Source organism: Gambusia affinis, linkage group LG20, assembly GCF_019740435.1.
Source record: "Gambusia affinis linkage group LG20, SWU_Gaff_1.0, whole genome shotgun sequence".
NCBI classification, from domain to species: Eukaryota; Metazoa; Chordata; class Actinopteri; order Cyprinodontiformes; family Poeciliidae; genus Gambusia; species Gambusia affinis.
Window position 1 is genome coordinate 22219333 of NC_057887.1, and position 27874 is coordinate 22247206.

General features: G+C 38.2%; 1 protein-coding gene and 1 long non-coding RNA gene across 2 annotated transcripts in view; one reads left to right on the forward strand and one right to left on the reverse strand.

Annotated features, from left to right (window-relative positions):
- Positions 1–68: 68 nt before the first annotated feature.
- On the reverse strand, positions 69–26244 carry LOC122823637. Its single transcript, XR_006369368.1, has 5 exons — positions 26003–26244; positions 17880–17972; positions 16799–16862; positions 5269–5348; positions 69–1570 (listed from the first exon to the last, which is right to left on the reverse strand). It is a non-coding gene; the product is annotated as an uncharacterized LOC122823637 (long non-coding RNA).
- Positions 20433–27874, forward strand: part of ntn2 (netrin 2) — a 53451-nt gene continuing 46009 nt past the window's right edge. Inside the window, exon 1 of the mRNA XM_044103459.1 lies at positions 20433–20603. The gene's annotated coding sequence lies outside the window, so the exon portion shown is untranslated. The remainder of the gene's footprint in view (positions 20604–27874) is intronic.

The following is a 27874-nucleotide window of genomic DNA, read 5'->3' on the forward strand; positions in this document are numbered from 1 at the left end:
TTGAGCTAATCAGAGCCTCAGAAAACAGAATTATCAAAACTTTACTTTCATTAAATCATCAAAACATATTAAGCATAACAAAATTATTACATTAAGTCGTCGTATTTTTAAGTGCAAGACCCATATAGAGCACTGCAAAAATGATCAAATCTGCAATAAAGTGATAAAAATGTTGCTTTAAAAAGTATTTTATATCCAGAGGGGAGCATGTACTGTAAAAAATAAGTATTAAACTGTAGTGTGTTAATTTTACACTCGTAAAACTACCAGTTAGAACTTCACAATTTACTTAGTTGATGTTTTGAGTATACATTTTGTAAATTTAACAGCTAAAAGACACTCATCTAAGTTAGTAATTAAAATCTTTGTGGTTTGTTAGCCGACGTTAAAATGAAATAAATATGGTTTGTGATTTTTGTCAGACAGAAACAAGCTGTTTTCAAATCTAATTTTTAATACAACCACCAACATTTCTGGTTAAAAAGCTAAACTAAAAGACAAAACAGGAACGGCTAGAAACACACAAACTTTCTCAACCACAAGTTTTATGACAGTTTTTAACTTTTTCTGAGTTCAACAAAACTCATAAAAAACAAACCCGCTGTAGGATTTTCTGTTTTACATCACGAGAAATAATCAAACTGTTTCAGTAGGATTTGTGATCCAGATATATTAGCTAACACGTTTTGGAACTGAGCCAGTGCTAAGCATCACTCTGCAAACTGATATCTGTTAACAAAATTGTATCGTTTTAACGGCTAATATTTCACAGTTGCTAAAATCCATTTACACAGTGCAGCCTGGATTTTGTCTTATTTCTCTGGATTGGTTGGTGTCATATTCATGCAATAACATGAAGGCTGGACTTCAACCTTTACAGGGTTCGAATGAACCCAGATCAAGTTTAGTTTTTTAAAACGTTGGATTTTATATGCCAAAAAACAAATGAATTAAAACACATTTCAGTTTGTCACAAACAGACCTGGCTCATGTACTGTGACATTTTCTCTTTTTTAAGTATGTATGCTGTTTCCATTTGGGGGAAAAATGGATACAAGAAGTCTAAAACTTTGAATTTGTAAGTCAGGCACCAATTTAACTCTAGCCCAGGGGCTCAGATCCTCCTAAATGCGGCCCTGGGTGCAGACGGCTAAGCAGTTACTTAACCGCACAAGTCTCAGTGGCTCTGTGTGGACTGCCTGCGCGTCGCTGGGTTTTTAAAAAAGAGCCTGATTTACAACGCAACACATACCTGAAGCGCCTCCACAGAACTGGCATTCATTTGTCAGAGAGAGAGAGAGAGAGAGAGAGAGAGAGGTGGGAGTCTGTGGGAGTGGAGCGGCGGAGCCCCGACACATTCATCTCCACTGTCTACTGTCTGCGCGCACGCTGGCTTCCAGGGATCCGAGGTGTTAACATAATGCGTAAAATATGATTCAGACATGTCAAACAGTGTCAAATGATGAAATGGCGAAGCGTCTGGGGTCTGGAAGCTCCACACAAGTTCCACTGAGGTATTTGTGTAGAGGTGGAATGGAGCAGACCGGCGCCTGTTGGAGTTGGACCGCCCCTGAGACAGAAAAAAAGAGACAGAGGGGAAGAAAAAACCCCAACAAAGCGCATATAAAACAATGGTCAGCTGTTTTTCACGTTAGCTGACTATTAATTAAGAGAGCGCACGAGTTAAACAGATATGGCCCAATTACGCGCGCTCATTTTCTATAAACGCCTCTCCTTTTATGGACTTTATATGATCAGTGTTTAAATGCGAGCAGCGACTTAAACAGGGCTGTGGCTGAGCGTGTGGAGGGTTTCCAGTGAGCGCATCTCATGTGCCTGAAAATGATTTGTGTTTTTCTGCGGCCAGAGCTGGATTTTTGACACTTGCCGCCCGGTTATTGTGACACAGCCTCTGATGGGATTTGGTCAGCAGAGAGGAGAGGAGAGGAGGCGGCACCGCACCAGGAGGAGGAGGAGGAGGAGGAGGAAGAGGAGGAGGAGGAGGAGGAGGAGGAGGAGGAGGAGGAGGAGGAGGAGGAGGAGGAGGAGGAGGAGGAGGAGGAGGAGGAGGAGGAGGAGGAGGAGGAGGCTGCTTTCCTTACTGTCAGCTTCTTTCTTGATGATGTCTCGGGGTTTTTAGAAACTGCGTCTCTGACTCGGCGGCGCCACTCAGCCGCCCCCTCTCCGCTGCGCAGAATGAGGTACTTTGGGAAACAGTAACCCTTTCAGGCTCTGCCTGGAGAGGATTTTAGAAGCGTGTGAAAGGCAATACTTCGCCCTTGCTTCAGGCCGACAGTTGAGCACCTAGTAGATTCTCATGGTCGGATAATTCCTCAATTCTTTAGAAATAATTATTTTCACCAAGAATCCTCGCAGCTTTATTTTACTAGCTACATGAGGAGTCAGATTTCATAACCAGTCAGGTTTTCTTCAGTTCGATTGGGGACCCAGATTGCAAAATGTTATGGTTCTCTTTTAGGCTGCATTGAAAAACCTGTTCCCCTCCTCGCCAGTGGGGGCGCTGCACCAAAAACTACTGAACGAAACGACATGAAAACCTCTGAAGACACTGAGAGCAATTTCTTTCTTCATGAAGTGTAAAAAAAATGGAGAAGTGTCAGACTAAGTGGTTGTAGGATTTCTCTTGCCTTTGGCAAAAGTCCACTCTAGCACTGTTTTGGTTGTATTTACCCAGAATGCCCGGCACTGTAGTCCACTTCCTGCCTTTGGAGCCATCTCCAGTTTGTTTGGTGTTCACATATGCATTTGAACCACACCAGAGTTCACTTTACCCAAAGTGAGACTGAGGTTTGTAGGCGGACCAGAGTTTGTTTTTTTGGTGGATTTAGCATTCACTTCTCCCCAAACGAACCGGACTTTCTACAGAAACGGACTGGAGTTCGATTAAAGTGGACTAAACAGGGCTGGTGTGAATGCAGCTTATTTTAGAAACAGAAATCACACTCTTAAAAGTGGTGAGTTTAAGACTGGGTTATTATTCAATTTGATGTTGGGATTCAGGCCTACCCAGGACTTCAGAGATTTCCAACCCAGAAACGGGAATCAAGTCAAATGTTAAACAATAATTCAGGATTTTCTTGAAGTACGGCTCTGTTAAAAGGTTTCAAGCAGTTAACATCTTACCTAGTGGATAGCGCTCTTACTATCTTCAGCTAATATAAATCCAGATTGGTCCCAGAAGCTAAAGCTAATGGATAATCAAACCGGATTTCTACCATCTGAAAATATGGTAAGAAGTCCGGCAATCTAAAGAACATTGAAGTGTTTTATTCATCCACTCTGCTATGAATTATTTGCATTATTACAATTTGTTGTTTACATAGAAGAAAATTATTTAAACAGAACATTTACAGACTTTTGGTTGAATAAAGTTTGATGTCTGTGTTGACGTTGTGGTTATTGACGGTTAGCGATTCTATAAGTAGTGAGACGTTTATATTCATGCTCTTATTTTGAAGACACAGTGTTTACGCAGCAGTTCCATTTCCTGTCCTCGAGTTTCCCACAAATAAAGTTTATTTAGTACCAGAATGCTTCACTGTAGAAGAGCAACATGTAGATCAAACGTAACTATAGAACTAATACCATTCACAGGTCGTATCAAAATGGTTGAATTTAGCACGATAGCATTAGCGTTTGTTAAATACTATGTTGTTGTTGTGATTTAGCGTTAGCAAAACTAATGTTTGTAATTAGTACTTGAGGGTTGGCGCAACTAACTTTTTTGTTAGCAGAAGCCACCATTGATAGAAATTAAAAGTACTTGAACGATAAATTTACAAACTAGTATGCCTTAGTAAAATGTAAAAACATTTTTTGGTTAATATTTGACCAAAATTATCCAAAAATCTTTTTTTAGAGTTCACCAAACGTCTGTCTCATCAACACAAATCAGGCATTTTTAAGGCAAAAACAGCCATCCAATATGGTTGACTCATAAGTAACCCCTAGGTATTTTCTTCACAACTTCACACCTTGAGATGAAATTATTCAAATACCAAAGAGTTTAATAAAAACTTCCTCAAAATGTTAACTAGATTTAGATTCACAGTCCCTGTGGCTAAAAGACAAGATGCTGATTGATACGCTATTGAGAGCGAGAGAATAAAAAGGAGCCAAACAGGATCATCATCATCATCATCATCATCATCATCGTCGTCATCATCAACGTCACATTGCATCCATATAAATGTCAACTCTCCGGTGGCCTTTACCCTGTCATGTGCTCAGTGTTATTATAGTCTGTCACAGCCTGGCTGTGCTTTCATCAGCGTATAAATGGAGCCACGATAATAAATACCGTTTGGACGCCTCATACACATCGACACCCTCATGTGAGTGGAAGATAAAGCGCACATTTACTGGCTGTAAGGAGGGCTGAATAAAAGCCTGGAGACAATTAGGATGGGGAGCTGGATGGGGGAGGAGGACGGCTCGGCGGCAAACGTCCTGTCCCTTGATGACTGCCAATTATGATGGATTGGAGTCAGATTGGGAGGGACTGGGGTCTGCAGTGGCTTTCACTCAAACATGAACGACACGCCCACACCTACATGCTGCCAAAAAGACTACACACACATACACACACACACGTAGCACATTGGGTTGTGTGTTAGAAAGACAGAGACCAGAGACTACATGGTCTGTGGCTGTGAGTAAAACCCAAACCTCAAAGTTGTAAAAGCCAGTGAGTCAGCACAGCTGAGGTTATTGATGATGACAGGGTATTAGATGGAGCACACACACACTCAGAGTTACCACAGATCATACCGAGCATTCCATCTCCGTACCACCAAATCTAAGCTGTGGTGTTTGGAGCCCCGGGTACAGTAAGTGTGTGTTGGTGTGTAAATTCATGCCTGTCAAACTGTTGCTTTTGCTGCATCAGAAACTGGAGATGTTGCCTTAGTGATTGCGTCTGCTGTGATCCTGTTACTAAAAAAGCCTTTTTTCCTCTTGCTTGACACTTTTGCTTGTCATGCAGTTTTAGAAATTGGAAATCTAACGCTGACGTCAAAAAATGTTTTACAAGGACTGTTATTTAATTTCAGTCTCTACTGCTTATCTTCAGTCAATCAAACTTTAGTTGATTGGAATCAGTCCCAGCCACTGCTAACTGTAGAGGTTGAAGTTAAACAGATAAGTAGATCATATTTGCTTGGTGACTCCTCAGTTTTCTCTTGCAAAACAGAAATTGCAGCAACAAAATGTGTTTTTTTTCCTGGGATTTTATGTAAAAACACTGACCTCGTTCAGTTGCTTGACAGATAGGTCTTCCCAAATGCAGCATGAATACGTGTCATTACTGAGCTTTCTTCAACACACCACTGGTCAGAGTAAAAAAATCACACACACCAAGATAATGAGCTGACATGTAGCTTAAATGCTAAACATGCTAACAGCTCAGACGCACATACACTACACTTACACCAACTGGAAATATCACAAACTATTTCTTAACATAAAATAAGTTGTACACTGTAGCTATATGCTTCTACGTGTGGGAAAAAACCAAAACATTTTTACAAACTTACAGATGGTGCTCCGCAAAAAAAAAAAAAAAAAAAAGCTGAAAACGAAGCAAATCGCTAAACAGGAAGTGCTATCTCCGTGACTTCCGGTTTCCCGGTTTTCAAAATTGAACTGAATAAATAATGTAAGATACACTAAAAACAATAAATAACAATAGATAAGAAGAACACTGTCGTGTGTAATTATTTATATTTTTCATATGGGTTTGTTAATTTATTTTTTCAAATCAATGTATTCTGATACCCATAATGATGATGATAATCCAGCCTTCAGATGTTATATGACTAAAATACCAAGCTGATAGGTCAGAGAGAATGCTATGGAAAAGTTTACAACATTCACATTTCAACCCATCAGTTGTAAATTTGTTATTTATGGTAGAAATACTAGAAGCATTAAACTTTAAATTTTTTTTTTACATCTCAGCTGATCATTTGGTGTCCTGAGGCGGTAATTCAGTCATTTTTTTCAGGCATGTTGGACCAGGAATGACAGCAGCCTCTTGATGATTACAGTTTAAATTTATGGATTGAATGACCATATTTGCATCCTCATGGTGAAACACGACGGTGGAAGCATCATGCTGTGGGGATGCTTTTTTTTTTTTCCAGTTGGGACAAAAAATCCAAATAAACCTTCAGCTCTTTTTCTCTACATGATTGCATTTTCAACATTTTTAATAATTGGCATGTATCTTATCAACAAAACAGTTTTAACTGATATGTGCCAATAATTCGTCCATACTGCCAATTTAACAACTAGTAGATAAACTGACAATATGTAAATATTGTCAGTTTAAGGTGACATGCATCCTCTGTAATCCAAAATATGCTGTAGCATCCTGGCTGCCCCGAATGCTTTTGTGCTTTTAGCATTTTAAAGAGGCAAACAGTGTGAGAGTCACATTCTGGTAGTCATGCTTGGGGCTCAGCCAATTCGGTGTAACTCTTGATAGACGCAGCAGTTACTGTATTCCCGAAGTGTGAGCTAAAAATAGAACTGTGGGCTGTGTCGAACCTTCTGCGCTTGAAATAGAGCATTTTCTCAGCCCTGTTTCCATGGTGAGCTGCGCTTCCTGCCACATGCGTGTAAACTCACATCACAGCTCTGCACTGCAAAAACACAAAATCTCACCAAATATTTTTACCTTTCTAGTGCAAAAATCTTACATCTTGAAACTTTTCAGCAAGATTTAGGAGCTTGCTATAAGTCAATAATTTGTTAATGTTAAAAACATTCCCAGATCAATGGCAGATCTTTTTCAGGTATACTTTCATATTAATCATCATATGAGATGTTAAAATGAATGCCATATCAAAACAAATTACAGTAGTAGTAGTAAACCTAATTTAAATAGAAAGTAGAAGAAGATATCACACTGCAAAAACAAAAAACATATGTAAATGTCTTAGTAGATTTTAAAAAAGACAAAACAAATTTACAAGAAACTTTCCATAAATTTTTTATTTTTTATTGAAAGAAATTGATTTGGAAACATTTTCTTTTGCCTGATTCTTTTGTTACTTATATAACTTATTGTCATTTTGGTTCTTAAAATACCAAAATTTCCACTTAACTTTATATTTTGGTCCATTTGATGATGTAATTTTAATATATTAACTGATTGATAATTTGATCAGTTACTCAGTACTTGAGTACTTTTCACTAGTTTTGAGTAATTTCTTGGTTGGGTAATTTTTATTCTTGCTTGCGTAAAAGTATATTGAAGTAGTGCTACTCTTACTTGAGTATAATTTTTGGGATCTCTGAGTGGGAATCAATCATTTCACCTGACTGCTTTCTGCCCTCTGCTCCCCCTCTCACTCCTCCGTCTCCCAGTCCCCCTCAGTGCATCGACATGGCATGCTGAGAATGTTTACTTTCGCCACAGTGTGTATTTACAGAGCCTAATAGTTTTTTAGGCCGCAATGGCGCCTCGCTACGCAACATGTGCACAACCCACCTACTCGTTTGAGCTTCCAAACATTTACCCACACAAGCAGAAAACGTGCATGGCGATCCCCCACCAATCTGCAAATCAGGCTGCTGCTGTCTGGGGTTTGGCAGTGGTGTGAGCCGAAACGCTGGCCAGGTGATACGAGGAGGGAGAAACGTGACACAAAGGTGGCAGGGCTAAGAAAGAGCTGATTGGCTGCATGCCTGCGATGAGACACTGAATGAACACTGCAAAAACACAAAGTCGTACCAAATATTTTTGGTTTAGTTTCTACTACAAATACCTTAGTGCACTTAGGATAAGATAAAAGTTAACTAACACGCAGAGGTGAGTGGAGTAGCACCTCTTCAACATAATTTTACTTAAATAAAAGTAAAAAGTGCTCTGTAGTAAAAATACTCCTAAAAGTATTTTTTTCCCAATAAAGTTACTCAAGTAACTGTAATTGAGTAAAAGTAACTAGTTACTACCCAACTCTGCTTACAAGTAACTTTTCAGTAAGATACAGGAGCTCGTAATATTGACAAAAAAGTTCTAGTTCCACTGGTGCCGTTACCTAGCAACCCCACACAAGCCCAGCCCGTTTCCTAGCAACCCACTTCTAGTTACACTGGCAGATTATTTGATTATTTGTTAAGTGAAATTATACACTGGTATTTTTTTTTGTTGATATTAATAAATCATTTACCTAAAACAAGCTCATATATTTTGCTGAAAAGCTACTTGTTAATAATTTTAGTCTTAATTCAGGTTCACTAAGATATTTGCATTAGAAACTAGACAAAAATATTTTTTGTGGTTTTGCTGTGCTGCCAAAAGAAGTCCTTAAAAAAATTATATTCCACAGAAAAAAATAGGCAAATTTTTCTTGCTCAAAATCCTGTTAAAAAACTTACATGTATATTTATATATTTAGAAAATAATACAACTATGAGTCTACTATCATATTAAAATGTGTTATTATGAGGGTTCTCATCTGATTAGTCACAGAGTTGCTGGGAATTAATAAAAAATTATTTATTGCTTTAAAAAAAATGAACTGAATTAATAAATAAGTTCTAAATATTTTTATTAGTGCTGCCAGTTGATTACAACAGGATGTAACAAGTAAAACCTGGGATCATTTCTCGTGTCTTGTAACATGTTCCAACACCACTCAGTCAGAAACAACCAATTAGAGGCAGGAGGAGGGTCCTGGCGCTGTCAATCACTCTTGTGCTCGCCTGCTCCCTTTGCTCTCTGCTACGCTACAGCTGGTTCACCACAACATAGCCTGCCACAAATGCTAAGGCTAGTTAGCATAGCCACCAATGGCAGTAAATAAATGATTTTCCTGGATTGGTAAGCTGTTTCTCTGCTATTAGAACATTTAGCAGCTCATACATGAGGATGATTAATAGCAATAAGACGTGCCTCCTGGCTCTGATTGGTTGTTTTTACGTGATAGCGATGCATTTCTTCATAGCTCCAGGAGGAGAAAGAGGAGATTGATCTTTTCATAGATCATCTGTCTCATATTATGTGATAGTTTAACAAATATGAAAAACACAAAATGTTTGTAAAAGTGACATCCTTTAATGTGTCTGTCCTGGTTTAAAGTTTATACATATGAGATGGGTACTGGATTAATTATTATCCATAACTTTCCCCTACAGAACAGAAACAAAACTGAAGCAATTATTTTTGGACCTGAATAGGAACCGTAGAGTCAGCTTCAGTTATTACAGCTGGAAACTAGAAATCATGCTGAGATAAGACCTGAAACTTCAGAGACACATAAAGATAGTTACAAAGTCAGCCTTTGTAACTAGGCTGAAGAACATTTCCAGGATTAAAAAGATCTAGAGAAGCTCATCCATGTCTTTATCTTTAGTCGCATTGTTTACTGGAACAGAGACTTTAAAGGTCTGCCTAAAAATCAGTCAGATCCAGAATGCTGCTGCTGGTGTTCTGACTAAAACCAGGAAGACGGAGAACATCACCCAGTTCTACAGTCCACAGAGAGAACAGACTTTAAAACACTGATGTTAGTTTATAAATCACTGAACTGAAAAAAGGGCTGCACAGTGGTGCAGTTGGTAGAGCTGTTGCCTTGCAGCAAGAAGGTCTTGGGTTCGATTCCCGGCCGGGGATCTTTCTACATGGAGTTTGCATGTTCTCCCTGTGCATGGTGGGTTCTCTCCGGGTTCTCCGGCTTCCTCCCACAGTCCAAAAACATGACTGTCAGGTTAATTGGTCTCTCTAAATTCTCCCTAGGTGTGAGTGTGTGTGCGCATGGTTGTTTGTCTTGTATGTCTCTGTGTTGCCCTGCGACAGACTGGCGACCTGTCAGGGTGACCCCGCCTCTCGCCTGGGACGCAGCTGGAGAGGAACCAGCAACCCTCCCGACCCCATTAGGGAAGAAGGGTGTAAGAAAATGGATGGATGGATGGATGGATGGATGAACTGAAAAAAACTTGAGCTCATCTGTTTTCTCCAAGTGCCAACTAGAAACAACCAATCAGAGCCAGGAGGCGGGGCTTAGCACTGTCAATCACCCCCTGTGTGGAGCTGCTAATCCACCCCTTTACATTTCACAATACATTCAAGATCTGCTACTGCTGTATCAACCTTTCAGATCCCTCAGCTGTTCTGGTCCTGGTTCTGGTTCTGCTCTGCATCCAGAACCAGAACTCAACATGGAAAAACAGCCTTCAGCTTCTATGCACCACAAATCTGGAACACACTTCCAGAAAACTGAAAAACATCCTTTAAATCCAGACTAAAAAGCCACCTGGTTAGAGCTGCTTTAGGAACATAATCAATGAAACATTGATCAATATTTTGACGTATAAATGATGGAACTTGAAAAATGTAATTGTTGATTTTTGTGTTTTTATGATGTAAATCTGTTGTTACTGAAATGTCCTCTACAAATAAAAGTGGATTTGATTTAAATTAGCCTCTTAAATGACAGAGGAAACCTTGAAAGTGGAGTGTAGGACACTCAGACTTTTGTTTTATTTCGTTCTCCCATCAGACGGCGCGCGGAGCCAAACAGGTGAAAATAATTGGCCGTATTTTCCCCCACTGGGCTGCAGAACCTGATGTCCTGACGCCTGCCTGTCTGCCGTATTCAGCGGAGGTGGTCTATTCAGAGTTAGGGACCAGGGGACACAGAGCCCACAGGGTGTGGACATGCATTTATCTGTGTGTGTGTGTGTGTGTGTGTGTGTGTGTGTGTGTGTGTGTGTGTGTGTGTGTGTGTGTGTGTGTGTGTGTGTGTGTGTGTGTGTTCATTTATGGTGTGTAAGGGGGAGAGAGGAGGCAGTGTAAGCAGCAGAAAATGCCTGGTGATGGGTTACCAAAAACAGAGCGCCATGGGGACAATGGATCCAGGACATTCCTGACATAACCCCAACACACCAGGGAGGAAGTGGATGGGGGGGATTTATTGGTGTCAACGGCCCCCTTGCCCCAACAGGAGGAGCGGGTGCCTCTTTTGTCCCCTCTGGCGTTGGAGATGGACGCCTTGCACAGAGAGGATGCCTCTGCACACATACACACATAATCAGTCCTTTGAAAAAAGAGCCACCAATTAGGGAGTGGACACGTACGGCTCAAAGGGGAAGGAGGGTGAGGGCGGCGAGGCGGAGGGGTGGAAGGAGGGAGGCAGGTTTTTGTAAGTCTGAGTGTGTTTCTGCACTGCAAAAAACAAAATCCTACAAAGTATTTTTGGTCTAGTTTCAAGTACAAACATCTTTGTGCAGTTTAAACTAACTTACAAGTAACTTTCATCAAGATACATGAGCTTGTTTTAAATCAATAAATCCTTAATATTGGTGAAAAAGCTCTAATTCCACGTGCACCGTTACCTAGCAACCCCAACCAAGCCCACCCCGTTGCCTAGCAACCCAGTTGTACTTCCACTGGTGAATTATTTCACAACATTTTTCTCATGTTATAAGTGAAATAATCTGCCAGTGGAACTAGAACTTTTTTTGATTCTCAGTTTTTCTGAATTATTGACCAAAAGAAGATTCAATTTCTTGCTGAAAAGTTAGGTGTAATTTTTTTCATTGTAATTTATTACCTTGTCCAACTATTCAGCAGAAAACCTTTAATATGCTTCCATGTTTTGTTTTGTTTTTTTTCTTTAGCAGGAACCATGCATAGAGGTCAGACTGTAAAAACACAAAGTCTTACATAGTTTCTGATGCAACTTTTATTTTTAGTGTAGTTTCGAGAGAAATTATTTTTGTACACTTGAAATACGACAAAACTGACTTACAAGTAATTCTTAAACAAAATATAGGAGCTTGTTTCCAGTAAATAAGTCCTTAATATTGATGAAAAAGTTCTAGTTCCACTGATTTCGTTACCTAGCAACGCCAGCCAAGTGTAGTCGTCACCTAGCAACCCTGTTCTAGTTCCACTGGCAGATTATTTCACTTGTAACAAGACATTTTTCTCACGTTATATGTGAAATAGTATTTTTTCAAAACTAATATTTATGAATTTTTGGCTTAAAGAAGCTTCCATATCTTGCTGGAAGTCAAGTTAATTTTTTCTTATTTTAAGTGTATTAAGACACAAACAGAATATGATGTGACATCCAAACGGTTCAGCCTCCATTTCTTCTCCCAGGGATTCATTTCCTTGTTCAAATATTCTTCAAGAAACTTTAAATATGTTTCTATGTTTCTTTTTTCTTCAGCATAAAGACTACACTGCAAAAACACAAAATCTTACATAAAACTTTTTGGTTAGTTTGTATTGCAAGTATCCTTGAAATAAGACAAACTAATGTAGACGTAACTGTTCAGCCAGATACAGAGGCTTGTTTTAAGTTAATAATTTGAAAATATTGAATAGTTCTACTTTGACTGGCAGATTTCTTTTCCCCTCATTTTATGGGAATATGTCTATATCAATATTTATAAATTATTGACTTAAAACAAGCTCATATGTGTTGCTGAAAAGATATTTGTAAATTAGTTTTGTCTCATTCCACAATAAGATATTTCCACTTGACATCAGACAAAAGGACTTGGTAAGGTTTTGTGTTTTTGCAGTGTGCATGCTCTCCTGCCTCCATGCAGTCTGAATGTAAAGACGGAGCCAAACAGGATGGATTTCAGCTCCTGGTGCAAAACGGACCGACCCCCTGGGAACACGCTGCTAAGAACTCGCTTCAATCAGGGAACATTTAGTCACGTTAAGGTTTGGTTCGGATTACACCGAACTGGGGCACAATAATGAAAACAATGAAAATGTCAAGCAATTTGCTGGATCATTTGTCAAGTTAATTTCCCATAGAGTTTAATGGTCCCTTCTACACACTACTTAAAGAAGATATGCTGACGGCTGCATGAAAAAGAAAATAGATGTCTCTGTTTCGCTCATACAAAGAGCAAATCATGTGATTTCAATGTTTTCCTGAAGCAGTTTTAGTAACAGAGGGTTGGAGTTACATTTGTTTTATAGTTACTGACCTTTATCAGTAACAATAACTGAGCGTGTTCTGCAGGTACAAGCAGAACACACTTAGCTCTTTCTTTCCCTTTAATTGTTTTTCCTGCTAAATTTACAGATAGGACACAAAATAAAAAGTAAAAAAACAACAACACATAATTGGGTTTGTAATTTTAAGCTTCTAAAAAGCTTTAAAATAACATTAAAAATCAGAACTGTATGAAAACACTGTTATTAAAGGTTTACTCAAGTACTGAGTTTCTGATAAAATTATCAACCATTTAATGTTTAAAAATTACATAATCAAACCAACCAAAAGGTGAATGGAAATGTTGGTATTTTAAGAATCAAAATGACAATAATTCTTATAAGCAACCAAAAATAACAAAACCAGGCAAAAGAACATTTTTCCAAATCAGTTTCTGTCTGTTTTTCATTCAGGGGGAAGAAAATCCAGAAATTTTACTCAAGAGAAGAAATAGTTCATAACAAAATGACTCAAGTAAAAGTAAAAAGTAGAGCGTAATAAAAATACTCCTAAAAGTTACTCATGTAAATGTAACTGAGTAATGTAACTAGTTACCACCAAACTCTGAAGTACTTCTACTTTTCCTTCAGTAAAATGTTTGGCAGGTTTCTCTGTCCAGCATTCAGAAATATTTAATGTGTGCAAAACAAATTTAATTACAACATTAACATTTAATATTTAACTAATTAACACACATTGTTCATTCACACACACTGTCTGCTGTCTGGATAAAGTTGATTTATTTCTACTGTTTGTTTATATAAGTATTATAATTCTTACTTTATTTATTACAGTAAAATTAATTGTTTCAGCCTCTAATTCACCTTTTTGACTCTGTTGGAAGATGATAAACAGGCAGCAGGTGGAAGGAGAAACCAAACTGGACTAACAGCGTCATCTAGTGGTGAAAATCTTTTAATTGATTGTGACGTTTGGAAAACTGAATATTTTGTAATCAGTCAGAAGGAGTTTAAAGTTTTAGAAGCTGTGTAATAACACAGGACTTGTTTTTCCATCAGTCTGGATTTTACTGAGTAAAATGAATCTGAAGTTAGAATGTTAGACTTTGCCTCATTGAAACCTAAAGATTTATTTGTTTTTTATTTGGATTTTATGCCCTGGAACAGGATTCTGATGGCAGGTGATTATACTGGATTTTATTTAGGGATATCAGAGTAAATGGGGTACACAGCACTCAGTATTGACCCCAAATGGTCAGTTGACTGATAGAAATCTGACGATGAACAAAAATTTTATTTTTCAGCATTTTAGTGACGCTAAACATCCATTAATATCAATAAAAAGTAAAAATTCGGACTCAACTGAAGTCTTAATAAGAACTTCTTTTGTCAAATGTATTTTTCTCTAATAAATTTGTTTTATTTTTTCAGTTAAAATGTAGAGAACAAAATTATAGAACAAAATTCAGATTACACTGAAAGAAACTGATTTGAAAAAATGTTTATTTTGTTGTTTTTTGTAACTTATTTGAATTATTTTCATTTTGGTCCTTAAAATACCTAATTTTCCACTGAACTTTATATTTTGGTCTGATTATGTAATTTCTAAATATTAAACAATTTGATCAGTTACTCAGCGCTTTTTACCAAATTCTTGAGTAATTTCTTGGACGAATACATTTTTACTCTTACTCGCTGCTCCCTCATTTTTGTCCTTTAACTCTGAAATGTCTGATTTGATGCGCCGCCATTTTTGGGGATCAAAATGAATTGTTTCTCCGCCGCTGTGGCTCTGGGTGGCACCGCTGCAGAATTTATTAGCTAATCAGCAGCGCAGTCCCAGATTCTGCTGTTCATGAATATCAGGGGGTATTGGAACCAGAACACAGGCTTTCATTAGAGCGTTCTGACTCTCCTGGTCTCGCTGCATCTTCAGAACACACAACGAGTTCAAATGGGAACTCCCAAGCGCTTCCAGCTGGCAACACTTTGGGATAATGATGCTGGATTCCTCACAAATGAAGGGCCTAAATACCACCAGAGAGGCACCTGAACCCCCTTCTTAATGCACCGACATGCATGCATGTATGTAAAAGCTTTAAAGTGATGCTAATTACACATGCATTATCCACACTCGGAGGGAAAGAGAGTTTCCCACCGTCGTTCATAGCTGCTGGTGTCAAATGCCACATCAAATCAGCGTCCCACACACACACACACACACACACACACACACACACACACACACACGCACCCCCCCCCCCCACACACACACACACACACCCTCTGATTTATCAGGAGTGCAGATTGGATTACTGCAGATTCCAGCCTGGAGGTATCCTCACTTTGTGACGCGACATCAGAATGATGGATGGGACGATAGCAGCTAGCAAGCAGAGCTAGCTAGCAGAGTTAGCAAGCAGAGCTAGCTAGCAGAGTTAGCAAGCAGAGCTAGCTAGCAGAGTTAGCAAGCAGAGCTAGCTAGCAGAGTTAGCAAGCAGAGCTAGCTAGCAGAGTTAGCAAGCAGAGCTAGCTAGCAGAGTTAGCAAGCAGAGCTAGCTAGCAGAGTTAGCAAGCAGAGCTAGCTAGCAGAGTTAGCAAGCAGAGCTAGCTAGCAGAGTTAGCAAGCAGAGCTAGCTAGCAGAGTTAGCAAGCAGAGCTAGCTAGCAGAGCTAAGCTCACTTTAAGTAATTCTGATGTGAAGAAATGGCCAACTGGTGGATATTTGGAGCCCAGAGCTGTGATTAATACCACACTGCAGAAAATACAACGTGTACTGAGAATATCTCAGGACACCTGAAATAAGAGAAAACTAACTAAAAAATAACTTTTCAGCAAGACATCGGAGCTTGTTTTACGTTAATAATTCCTTAATATTAATGTAAAAGTTCTAGTTCTACTGCCGCCGTTGCCTAGCAACACCAGCCCGTCTCCTAGCAACCCAGTTCTTGTTCCACTGGCAGATTATTTCGCTTAGAACAAAATATTACAACACTAGAAGTTTTTAATCAAAATAAAGGCATCGTTTATTTGAAATAAACTCCTACATCTTGCTGAAAAGTTACTTCTATGTTAGTTTTCTTGTCTGATGTGGACTAAGATATTTTCACTTGAAAGTAGACAAAAATACTTGGTAAGATTTTGTGTTTTTGCAGTGAATTACTGTCTCTTGTATCCTCACCTTGAACACTGCAAAAAAACATAAAAATATTTGTGTCTTGTTTCTAGAGCAGATATTTTAGTTCACTTGAAAATGACAAACTAATTTATAATTTACTTTCAACAAGACATAAAAGTATTTTTGAAGTAAATAATTATTTAATATTGATTTAGAAACATACAAATTCTTCAAGCAGATTTTTTCACTTATAAAAAGACCATTTTCCAATTTCTAGGTGAAATAATTTCCAGTTGAACCAGTTCATTTGATCAATATTAAACACTTAAAACAAACCTCTATGTCTTACTGAAGTTAGTTGTCCATTAGTTTTGTCTTCGTTTAGATATTTGCACTAGAAATTAGATGAAAATACTTGGTAAGGTTTTGTTTTTACAGTGAAGTTCTGAGAAAAAAGGAGGAAAATTTTTCAAGCTGTTTCTTTTTGCAGGACGCTCTCTCTAACTTCACCTCCTCTCAGCTGTTTGGACGCTACGCTCCTTTTTCACCAATCACAGTGAAGTTATTTGCATATTACTCAGAATGTTTTGAAAAAGCGGCTCCGATAAAAGGAAACATGTCGGACCAGACTGAACTTTTACTGCCTACTCGCTGAAATGTGCAACACAAATGAACCTGACTTGACTTTTTAACGCAGCCTGTGGTGGGAAAGAGGCACTTTAACTCACCGTGAATGAATCCCCACTGTGAAACATGGTGGTGGCAGCAGCATGCTGTGGGACTGCTGTTCTTCTGTAGGAAAATTAAACTGGTCAGAGTTGACAGAAAGACAGATGGAGATAAATCTGTCCTTTTATTTTAATTTTTGATGTGCATTTAGAAAAAATAGGATTCCCAGATTACACTGCAAAAACACAACTTCTTACCAAGGTTTTCTGGAATATATTTAAATTGGAATATATTTCTTGGAATAAAAGGAAAAGATATTATAAGATTTTTTCCTCTTTCTGCTGCTTTTCATTTTATTGATTTGTACATTTTCTCTATTGTATGGAATTGTTTTGTTTTTAATGAAATTGAATTTTAAAAAACTGGTGAGTTACATGTTTACACTAGTCAGCTTCTGTGCACTGTAAAAAAAAATATCTCTAATTTATGGTAAAATACCTGCAGCTGTGGTTGCCAGAGTTTTACAGTATTTTCACGGATCTTAACGTTTTTATACAGGAAAATTCTGGCAACCACAGCTGCTGGTACTTTACCATAAACTAGAGATGTTTTTTTTACAGTGTGCAGAGTTTATGGATTGTTTTTGGAGAAGTACAGTTCGATGTTATATCGCTATTTTTAATTTATTTAGCTGTTGTTTTTTTTAACACAGTGAAAAAAAACAGACTAAGTAATCTGAGAGGAATTTTAAGATCTTGTTCTGATGGCAGCGACATGACGGCGTATTACAAGAAAATTTAAAAATGTTAAATATTATTATGAGAATAAAATTATAATATTACTAGAATATATTTGCCCGGGAATAAAGTCAAGGTAATTCAAGAATAAAGTTGAAATAACATGAGAATAAATTCATATTAATTTGAATAAAGTCGAAATATAACAACATTATTCTGGTAACATTATGACCCTGTTTTCCTATTAATCCAACTTTATTTTTATGGGGCTTCAGTCAAATTTTTATTTTTATTTTTGTCTTAGTATGGTCCTAATAGTCCGTCGTAGATTGTAAATATAATTAAAATCCAACAGATTAATCAAATTTGATCAGAAAGTCCCAAAGTGATATATTAGTCTCACCACCAGAGGGCGCCCTGTCCCCGCTGGAGGACGTTCGGGGTTTTCCTCCTCCGCCCAGGTGAGCATCTCCTGTTGCGTCCAGTCACCAAAACCCTGAGAGCGAGAGGAGAGTCAGAGTTTTAGGTTCGGGTTTGTTTCGGGATCCAAACGCGTCGCAGGCCGCTGGGGTTGGTTCTGAAGAAACAAGCAGAACTTTGGTCCAAATGCTGCAGCTGTGAAGGACTGACGGAGCAGAACCTCAGCTGACAACAAGTGAGTTTGTTTCTGCTTCTGTTTCCCTTCAGTTCAGTTCAGGATCTGAAACCAGGATTTGGTTTGTGACAGGCTGAGGATCATTTAACCCGTTAACAAACAAACAAACAAACAAACAAACAAACAAACAAACAAACAAACAAAAAACCTTAAATGACCCCACAGTAACAGCATCCTAACATGGAACCTGAAATGAAAATATTGTTTCTTATCTTTGTTTTCTTTGTTCATCCAGAGTTTTATAAAATCATGAACACGTCCATTCAGGACATTTTGAGTTATTTACAGATTGTGTAAATAAATAATATCAAACACACAGAAATAAAAAAAAAAGTTACTTTTTTAATACCAAATGTGTTCTTTAATAATATTTTAGGAATATTTGTGGTTTCGAAGCACAAAAAATGAAAATTCGGGCATAAAAAGTAAATTAGATATGATCATAAATCAGTCAAAATGTTCAGTTTAGTCACTTCTGCTGCTTTATATTCTCCTTATCAACTTTGTTTTCCTTTGTGTTTTATTACTTTTATATAATTTTAACGTTATAAATGTTTTCTATATGTTCATTAATATGTGCTGTCCCTGTTTTATACGAATTTAATCGAAAATGTTAAGAGGTGATTAATATCTAAAATGATATTAATCACGTAATTTATTCACATAAACGTAAATAAATTAAGTTTAACAAACTTAATTTGATTTTATTTTTAAATTGAAGCTCCGTTCTGTTTTTAATCTTAACTAAAGAATCCAAACTGCTAACATTACGTTCACATGCAGCATCATTTGACAATCTCAGCATTTATTATTTCATCTTAAAAGATTCAGTGAAAACAATAAAACACCAACATGGTGCAAAGTCCTTTTCCAATCGGATGGTTTTACTCTGTTCTCTCTTGCATGTTTTCTCTCTTTTTCAATGCCGCTGCGTGATGAAACGACACCCAGCCATTTTCACTCAGATTATATGTCAAATAAAAATAATAACTGCAATAACGGTTAAAGGCAAAATTCATTTTGACATGTTTGTACTTCCGTTTGCGTCTCATTTGTTTCCAAGAAACAACCCAGGAGCTAAAACAAATTCAAAAACCTCTGGAATGTTAACAAATCAGCTGCTGCCCTGTTACATAGCAACCCAAGCGGAGTTCCAGCATGTTTGGTCAGCTGGTTTTACCGCTGTACAATGGCTACTGGAAAAGACTGAATGTTTTGTTGTTGACTTAACTTCCAGAGACCACTTGCTGCATTCTCTCTGTTTGTACAGGAGGCGCCCACATAACCCGCTATGTTTCAGATATTTCTACATTTAATTTCTTTAATAAGTTTGGGGCAGGATGAGGGGAGCTGAGGGGCGTAAAGCGGCTCTCACTGTAGGAATGTCCGCCAGAGCCAAGAGGAGCTGGAATAACGAAGCCCAGGTTGGAAGTCTCCACCTGGAATAACACGCAGGAAGCAAATATTGATTTTCCTTCCACGTTTCTTTATAAAAAAATACTTCAAGGCATTGAGAAAGGAGCAAACCAACAGTTCCTGTGCGAGTTTTGTCGTTATCTTTTCAACAGGAGTGCCAGAATCAATGCAGTGAGTCGGTATTGAAACAGCTGTGAGCTCTCCGGTGCGCCTTTACGCACTCCGCCCCTCCCTCCGGCGCATTCCGCCGCACAAACTTGACAAACCACATGCTCTATGAGCGGCAGAGGGGGCAGATGTATATATAAAAAGCCATATGAATGTGGCTAATGAGTTAATGTGATGCCGTCATGGCCGAGGGGCGCACAGCTCCGTTTCTCTCTGCCAACAAACGAGCCTGCGAAACGCGCAGCAGACCGTTCCGAGACTTCACGTAACTCAATCCGTTTCGTTTCGCTGCTGTTTTCTGCTTTTACGTAATGAAACAGCGAACATGTGGAGTGATACTGAGATTAATCCGCATCTCTGGGTTTTGTTTCTGACTGAAGTACTTCAGTGTTGTTCCAAATAAATAAATATTGATTTTTAAATTCTATATTTGTGAAAGGAAACCTGAACAAACATTCCAGGTTTGGGAATATTTAAAGCCCCCTCCTCTCTCTTTCTCTCTCTCTCTCTCTCTCTCTCTCTCTCTGTCTGTCTGTCTCTCTCTCTCTCTCTCTCTCTCTCTCTCTCTCTCTCTCTCTCTCTCTCTCTCTCTCTCTCTTTCTCTCTCTCTCTGACAATCTGGGTTTGATTCTAACGGGGAGTAGCCTAACCCGGCTCTTTTTTACACATGGACGTGCCGGGAGCTCTCAGTCGCCCTGCGCTCTGGACGCGGTTGGATCCTGGATCCAGGACTCCGCTCATTTAGCTTCCATCTGAAAGCGGACAGACTTTTGGACGGAACCGTTTCTACCGGGAGAAATAACCTCAAACGTGATTTGAGAGGACGCTTCTTTTCTTTATTCTTTTTTAAATCAAAAAGGGAAAGTCTGCGGCCGGTTTGGCGCTGAGGTGAGTTCATTTGCGTCTTATTAAGCGTATTATTGTTTCAGATTTTTCATTTTACGCACCACTTGCTTCGTTAAGGAGGAGGAAAGTGAGTCTCTTTGACCTTTAGGTTATTAGAAACAGCGTCTGAATCACCGGCCCGGCTGCACACAGGTGCATCTCACTGCACTGCAAAACCATCAAAAAGTTCATTTATTAGAGTAAATTCAGCTCAAAAACACAAACTCAGAGCTTTTCTATATTTATTAGATCCAGAATTATATATTTCAGGAGTTTTTTCTTTTAAATGTAATAATAATGACGTGCAGCTGATGAAAACTCAGCATTTAGTAAAACAGAAAGTGAAAATAATGTATGAAATCAATAAAAACGTGTTTTGTTCAGAAGTGTGCAGGTTTGGGTCTGAAGTCAGAGAGGTTTTACCTCAGAGACTTTTATCTTCAAATAAAACTAAAAGTTTAAATTATTCCATAAACGACAAACAAAAACATTGTCTCTGATAAAGGCTCATTTCTGCCACATTCATTAAAACGGGTTTGATTCAGCGTCTTCTGAACTATGCTGTTGCTCGTGTGCATAGTTTTTCCTTCCACTAAACCTTCCACGACTAAGACTGGATACAGCTGTCAGTCACTGCCAGTTGGTCACAAACATAACATTTCTGTTTAAAAACTACACTGCAAAAATCTTACCAAGTATTTCTGGTCTAGTTTCTACACTGTAAAAAAAAAAAGTCTCTAGTTTACGATTAAATTTTGGGAACCACAGATTTACCGTAATTTACCGATATTTTGTTTCTTCTTTTTTTGTTTTCTTTGGGGGTTTTTTACATATTTGAGTGTACAAATATTAGCACACTCAAAAATAAACTTCACCAACACACAGCATCTTATTTTAAGTAAATAATTTCTTAATACTGATATAAAAAGTCTTAGTTATAATAGCAGATTATTTTACATAAAACAAGACATTTTTCCAATGTTTTAAAGTGAACTAATCAACTTTTTTTTCATCAGTATAAATAATTTAATCACTTAAATCAAGCCTCTACATGAAAAGTTACTTCCAGGCTATTTGCAGTAGAAATAGGACTAAAAATACTTGGTAAGATTTTGTGTTTTTGCAGTGCATATGTAAGGTTTTCATTGGTTGCAACAGAAATAAATACTTGAAATCCTTATTTTTGCTTATTGAACTGGTTGAGTTCAAATCGCAGGTGAAGCTTCATTCTGTTGACTGTTTAGTCGACGAATAAGGAGGCAAGAATAATCCTTTTGGTAAATTATTGGTTTGTAATATAGAGATTTATTTTCTTTCTGTTTTTTGTGTTGTTGTAAATTTACCAAAATGAAGCAAATCTGAATGTGAGGATTAGAAAATCCATCATTTGGTCATAAAATCTGCTGCGTAGCATCAAATTAGAAGGATTTGTGTTTTCTTTGGTTTTGTTGATTTGGTTCTTATTAAACCGTTTCTGATGGGCCGGGTCGGTATCGGTATCGGTATCGGTTCGTTCTCGCTGCACTCGCAGTCAGAATAAGAAAACCTGAAGCTGTTCAGCAGCCCGGGGTTCACAATCCAAAATGGCTGCCGTTCTGAAAAAACATGAGAGCTGCAGGTTTAAAGTATTTATCTTCTCTTTTGTTGTCATTCTTACATATGCAGCGTTTTTATGTTTTTGAGTGTATGAATTGCATCTTCACAGTCAGAAGTGGTTCAACTCAGTTGATTTATTTCCTGACTTCTGTGAGAAATTGAACGCATCATTCGGTCCACACCAGGTTCTGCCGCCATCAAAGCTGATTTTTAACAAAATGACCTGTTCTTTTTAAACATATCATCAAAAATAGGAACTAGTATCTTTTCAAGATTTCTATGTTCATTTAGAAAAAAAAGATCCAAAATGTTCCTTCACCTCCATCTGTCAAGTGGGAATTATTACACCATTAAATGGTTTCGTTGTTCGTCCTTCATAGTTCCACTTTTTAGATAACCTACACTGCAAAAACAAAAACAACCATTTAGAAGTAACTTTTCAACAAGATATATGAGCCTGTAAATATTGACAAAAAAAAAAAGAACTAATTCCACGTCCAGATTATTTCACTTGTAATATGGGAAAAAAGTCTTATAAGTGAAATAATCTGCCAGCGACAATAGAACGGGGTTGCTAGGCGACAGGCAGAGCTTGGCTGGGGTTGCTAGGTACTTTGTAAGATTTAGTATTTTTTGTAGTGTAGGGACTGAAGTTGCTTTTGAAAACAGCTAACGCTCCATTCATACATCGCTACATGGTAAACCCAAAAACGTTACTCGTAAGTTAGTTCCTACACCAAGTTTTCCTTCAATATGAATGAATTATTTCATTAAACATATAAAATCCTCCCTCTACAAACCTGAAAATGAAATATCAAAGCGATGTGGGATCCCTGAGACAATTATCCTGCCAATAACGACGATCCTGCTGCTGCTCTCAATCCAGAAAGGGAAAGTGAGAATCCCTCCCTGATTGCTTATCTTAAGTGCCTCAATAGAGTGAAAGTATTCCCCCTTTGCTCACTGAATCCGTGTCAGTCATTTGACCTACTTCTCTCTCTCACCCCAAATGAAAGGAAGCAGAACGGCTTCAAGTCTCTCGCTGTGGAACCAGGAGTTTAAGGGCCACATGGCCACCATTTATCTCTCTGCTTTGCTAGAAATTATTAATTCATTGCATCACTCTGCAAAAACAGAAGATCTTACAAAGTATTTTTGTTGAGTTTCTACTGTAAATATCTTATGACACTTAATAATAAGAATAAGACAAAACTAACTTATAACTTTTTAACGACTCCTATTTTTTTGCTGAAAATGTACTTGTCAGTTATTGTTTTTTTTTTTATTTTAACTATGCTGATATATTTGTGGTACAAACTAGACCAAAAAATCTTGGTAAAATTTTGAGTTTTTACAGTGTAACAGTGGAGTACGCCGGGAAACACAAAATCCTACCAAATATGTTTGGTCCAGTTTCTACTGCAGATATCTTAGTACACTTGAAAAGAGAGAAAAACTAACTTTTCAGGAAGATACAGGAGCTTGATATTAGTAAATAATTCCTTAATATTGATGAAAACGTTCTAGTTCCTCTGGCGCCGTTTCCTAGCAACGGCAGCCAAGCTCAGCCCGTCGCCTAGCAACCCAGTTCTAGTTCCACTGCAGATTATTTCACCAATAACAAAACATTCTTTCATGCTACATGTTCATTTTTATGAATATTGAGGAGATATTTAGCGAGAACAAACTCTTATTTCTTGCTGAAACGTTACCTGTAAGTTAGTTTTGTCTTAATTCAAATGATTTTAGTTATTTACATTAGAAACTAGACTAAACACTTGGTAAGATCTTGTGTTTTTGCAGTGTATGCAGGGGAACCAGTTCTCTCTTGTCATGTTTTTGTTCTTGTTGGGGCTCTGTGATGCTCAGTCTCCCTTGTTTGTCCTGTTTTTCTGTCGTCTTTGGGTTCAGTTTAAATAAATGACTCAAGACCATTTAAATAAAGAGCCTGACCTGGGATCAGAATGTTTTCACTATTCTCACCCAGCTGTCAAGTGTTACCAGATCAGACTCTAATTACAGAGCAAATACATGAGTCTGGGAGAACTAATGAGAGAAAACAAGTTCTGTTATTCCTTCCCCGGATTGTTTCCATTCCTAACCTTTTTTTAAAAAAATACTCATATTCAGAGTAGTGTTTTAAATAGAAGCAGCACAAAAAACCTCCTCACTGAAATAGCAGCTTGATTTTGAGTGACAAACTGGGAGTCGGGCAAAGCTGTCGGATGATCCGGTCGACGCCTCGGACCCAGCGGTGGAGATTTACACGCTCTCTTCTGCCACTTCCTGCCCCCTGCTGGGCCTGTATTTGTTAGCCACACATTTCGTCCAGATGCAGAGATCTGCACGTGTGTGGGGTCCTCATGTGTTCTGGATGCAGATCCAGAACCGCTCACATCCGCAGTGATGGAAAAGTGGACCGGCTGGATAAAAACGAGCGTTTCAGACCCGTTGAAGCAGAATGTCAGCCATGAAGGATGAAAACATTCCTGCAGAAATGTTCGTCTGTTAAGCAGAGATGGACAAAGAACTGAAAACTGTACTCAAGTAAAAGCAGCAAAAATGACTCAATTAAGAGTAAAAACGTGTTTGGTGAAAAGTTATCAATCAGTTAAGATTCAAAATTTACATCATCAGATGGAGCAAAACATAAAGTTAAGTGGAAAGTTTGGTATTTTAAGGAGCAAAACGTTAGTAATTAAAAAAAATAACAGAAATTTTTCCAAATCAGTTTTTTTTTATTTAAAATTCAGAAATTTTACACAAGAAGAGAAATACTGAAGTAAAAGTAAAAAAGTACAATGGAGTGAAAATACTCCTTAAAGTACTTTTTATTTCATCAAAGTAACTTGAAAAGTAAGTTAATTGAGTAACTGCATGTAGTTACTATCCAACTCTTGTTATCTAGATAAAAACATTCATTTCTGCACATTTATGCGCCATAAAGCATGAAAACATTTCTGTAGAAAATTTAGTACAAAACCAATTAACATTTAGAGAAACATTTTGACCTTTTTGGCACAGATTCCTGTGTGTTCTGCTCTGCAACAAAGCTGAACTTTTCCACATTTTCTTTCATTAAAACCACAAACTTTGACATATTTGATTTGGATTTTATGTGTCAGATATAAAAGCAGCTCATATTTGTTTTGTTCATCTGAACATGTAGAGCAAAAACTGAACAGCAAACATGAGGACAAGTTCAGAATCACAGCAAAAGGCGGTTCTACATAAGGAAGTGGAGTGGAGCTGAATGCAAAAGCATGCCACACTTTTCAGTTTTATTTGTAAAAAATGTTTGAAAATAATACACATAGTCTATCTATCTATCTATCTATCTATCTATCTATCTATCTATCTATCTATCTATCTATCTATCTATCTATCTATCTATCTATCTATCTATCCGTCTTGCTAGCTATCATGCTATCATGCTACCTAGCTATGTTGCTATCTCGGCAGCTAGCTGTAGAAAGTGTTTATCTGCCCACTGTGTGTCTTTAAGTGATGTACATAACCTTGCAGGCACTTAATAAACTGATTTGTGGTTTTCTCCCCCTGCGTGTTCAAAGCAGTTCGGTTCTTTCGGCAGCAGGGTGGATGTTTCTTATGAGCTGAAAAAAAACAACCGTTTTCCTGTTAAAGGGGCTTTTAGGGAAACCACGGCTGCGCCGACCACAGACGACCTTCTGCAGCTGTTAAAAAGAACGGCTCACCTCTCTGTTTCCTAATCTTTCCATCCCTGTAAACCAGCCACTTCCTTTCTCATCCAAGTAGACTTGATTTTTGTCTCTTTATCTGCTTACCGTGGTTATTATCGGTCTGCCTCGGCCTTGGGAGCGTTTTCTGTAAGGAGTCTGTGGATCGCCGGGCGGTGGGTGTCATGTCTTTCTCAGGCGCATCTTGACGGCACATGTAGTGAAAATATTTCTTGTATTTGAAAACAGATCACAGCCCGACACGGGGAGCAATAAATTTTCCGTCTCTGGTCAACTTCCCTCCCAAATCCGTCTTCCTGTCAGTTAAAAATCCCAGACAAAGTGCGACTCCAGCTTCCCTCTCGCAGAGGTCGGCAGAAACATTTCTCCTCATAAAATAAGTCATCAACACTGCAGCTCTGTGGGAACTCTGTGGTTGCTTTACATTCTGAATACACTTTATGCAGATTTGATTTATAACAAACTTAGAAGTTTTTTTGCCACTATGACTTTAAAACTCACCAAGTTAAATTAAAGTCTGTGGTTTGAAAGTGACAAAATGTGGAGCGGTATTGTGATGAAAGTTTCTGTAAGGTAAAAACAGTTCCTGCTTTTTCTTGCGTTACCCCAGTTTAACCTGTGAATAATGAGTCAGCGGCGCCTGAAACTGCCGGCTCACATCCTTTATCCTCAGGTTTTCTCACCCAGAGCACCTTTATGAAAAATAAACCCAACCACAAAACGCTCCTATCAGCACTTTCCTCTTTCCTTTTGTGCTAAAGTGCAAACGTGTGTCAAACTGATAGTGTCGTTTCATATCAACCTGTCAGAGTCTTAAACTGGTTTGTCCTTATATTCCACCTTGCTCAGTGTTTCTTCTCCTGTTCTCTTCTGGGTCGGGTTCTGTTGATCCAATAAGCCGCTGTCAGAATCAGGGCCAAGCGTTTGGGCTCGGCCGCAGAGGTCTGCGCATTCCTCCGCTGGGCGTTCGGCTTCTCTCCTCGTAGCGTCTCTGTTAGGTGGAAAGGTTGGGAATATTTCACTTGGATGGACCCGGATTCCCTCTGGATCCATTTGCTTTGACTCTTTCCAAAGCTGCGATGTTTTATTGGAAGTGGAGTTCAGGTGTATTGTGGTGAGATTGAAATGTTTGGAGGGAGGCTGGGATCGGGTTTAGCTGTGGTTCGGGTTAGGGAACCTCTCACATTAAACACCAACACACACACAGAACCTCTGAGGAGGCTTTAAAAATTTGTCAGCGATCCCCCCCCCAGCTAATGACGCCCTCAGCTGTGAGAGCTGACCCCCTCCTGCCCTCCAGGCTCCCCGATCCTCCCCCAGCCGTTCCCCACTCCTTAATGAATGCCAACTGAGGCGCTGCGAGAATCCCAAACCTCAGAGTCCAGCATGTTTCCTCTCAGAGCCCGAAAACAGGGAGATCGTCATCACCCCGGTGGAGACGGACATCTTAAAATGGAACTATGAATCCGAATATATCAGCCCCTCAAGTTAGGGCTGTTAGTCATGATAACTCATGATAATTCATAATAACTCAGAATAGTTAATGATAATTCATAATAGTTAATAATAACTCATAATAGTTCATGATAACTCATGATAATTCATGATAACTCATGATAATTCATAATAACTCAGAATAGTTAATGATAATTCATAATAGTTAATAATAACTCATAATAGTTCATGATAACTCATGATAATTCATGATAACTCATGATAATTCATAATAACTCAGAATAGTTAATGATAATTCATAATAGTTCATGATAACTCATAATAGTTCACGATAACTCATGATAATTCAAGATAATTCACGATAACTCATAATAATTCATAACTCATAATAATTCATGGTAACTCATAATAGTTCATGATAACTCATGATGATTCTATTTTCTTGAGGATAAAACTGAAGCCTGTGTTTTACAGAAGGATCCTTGTTCTGAGATCAGATTTATT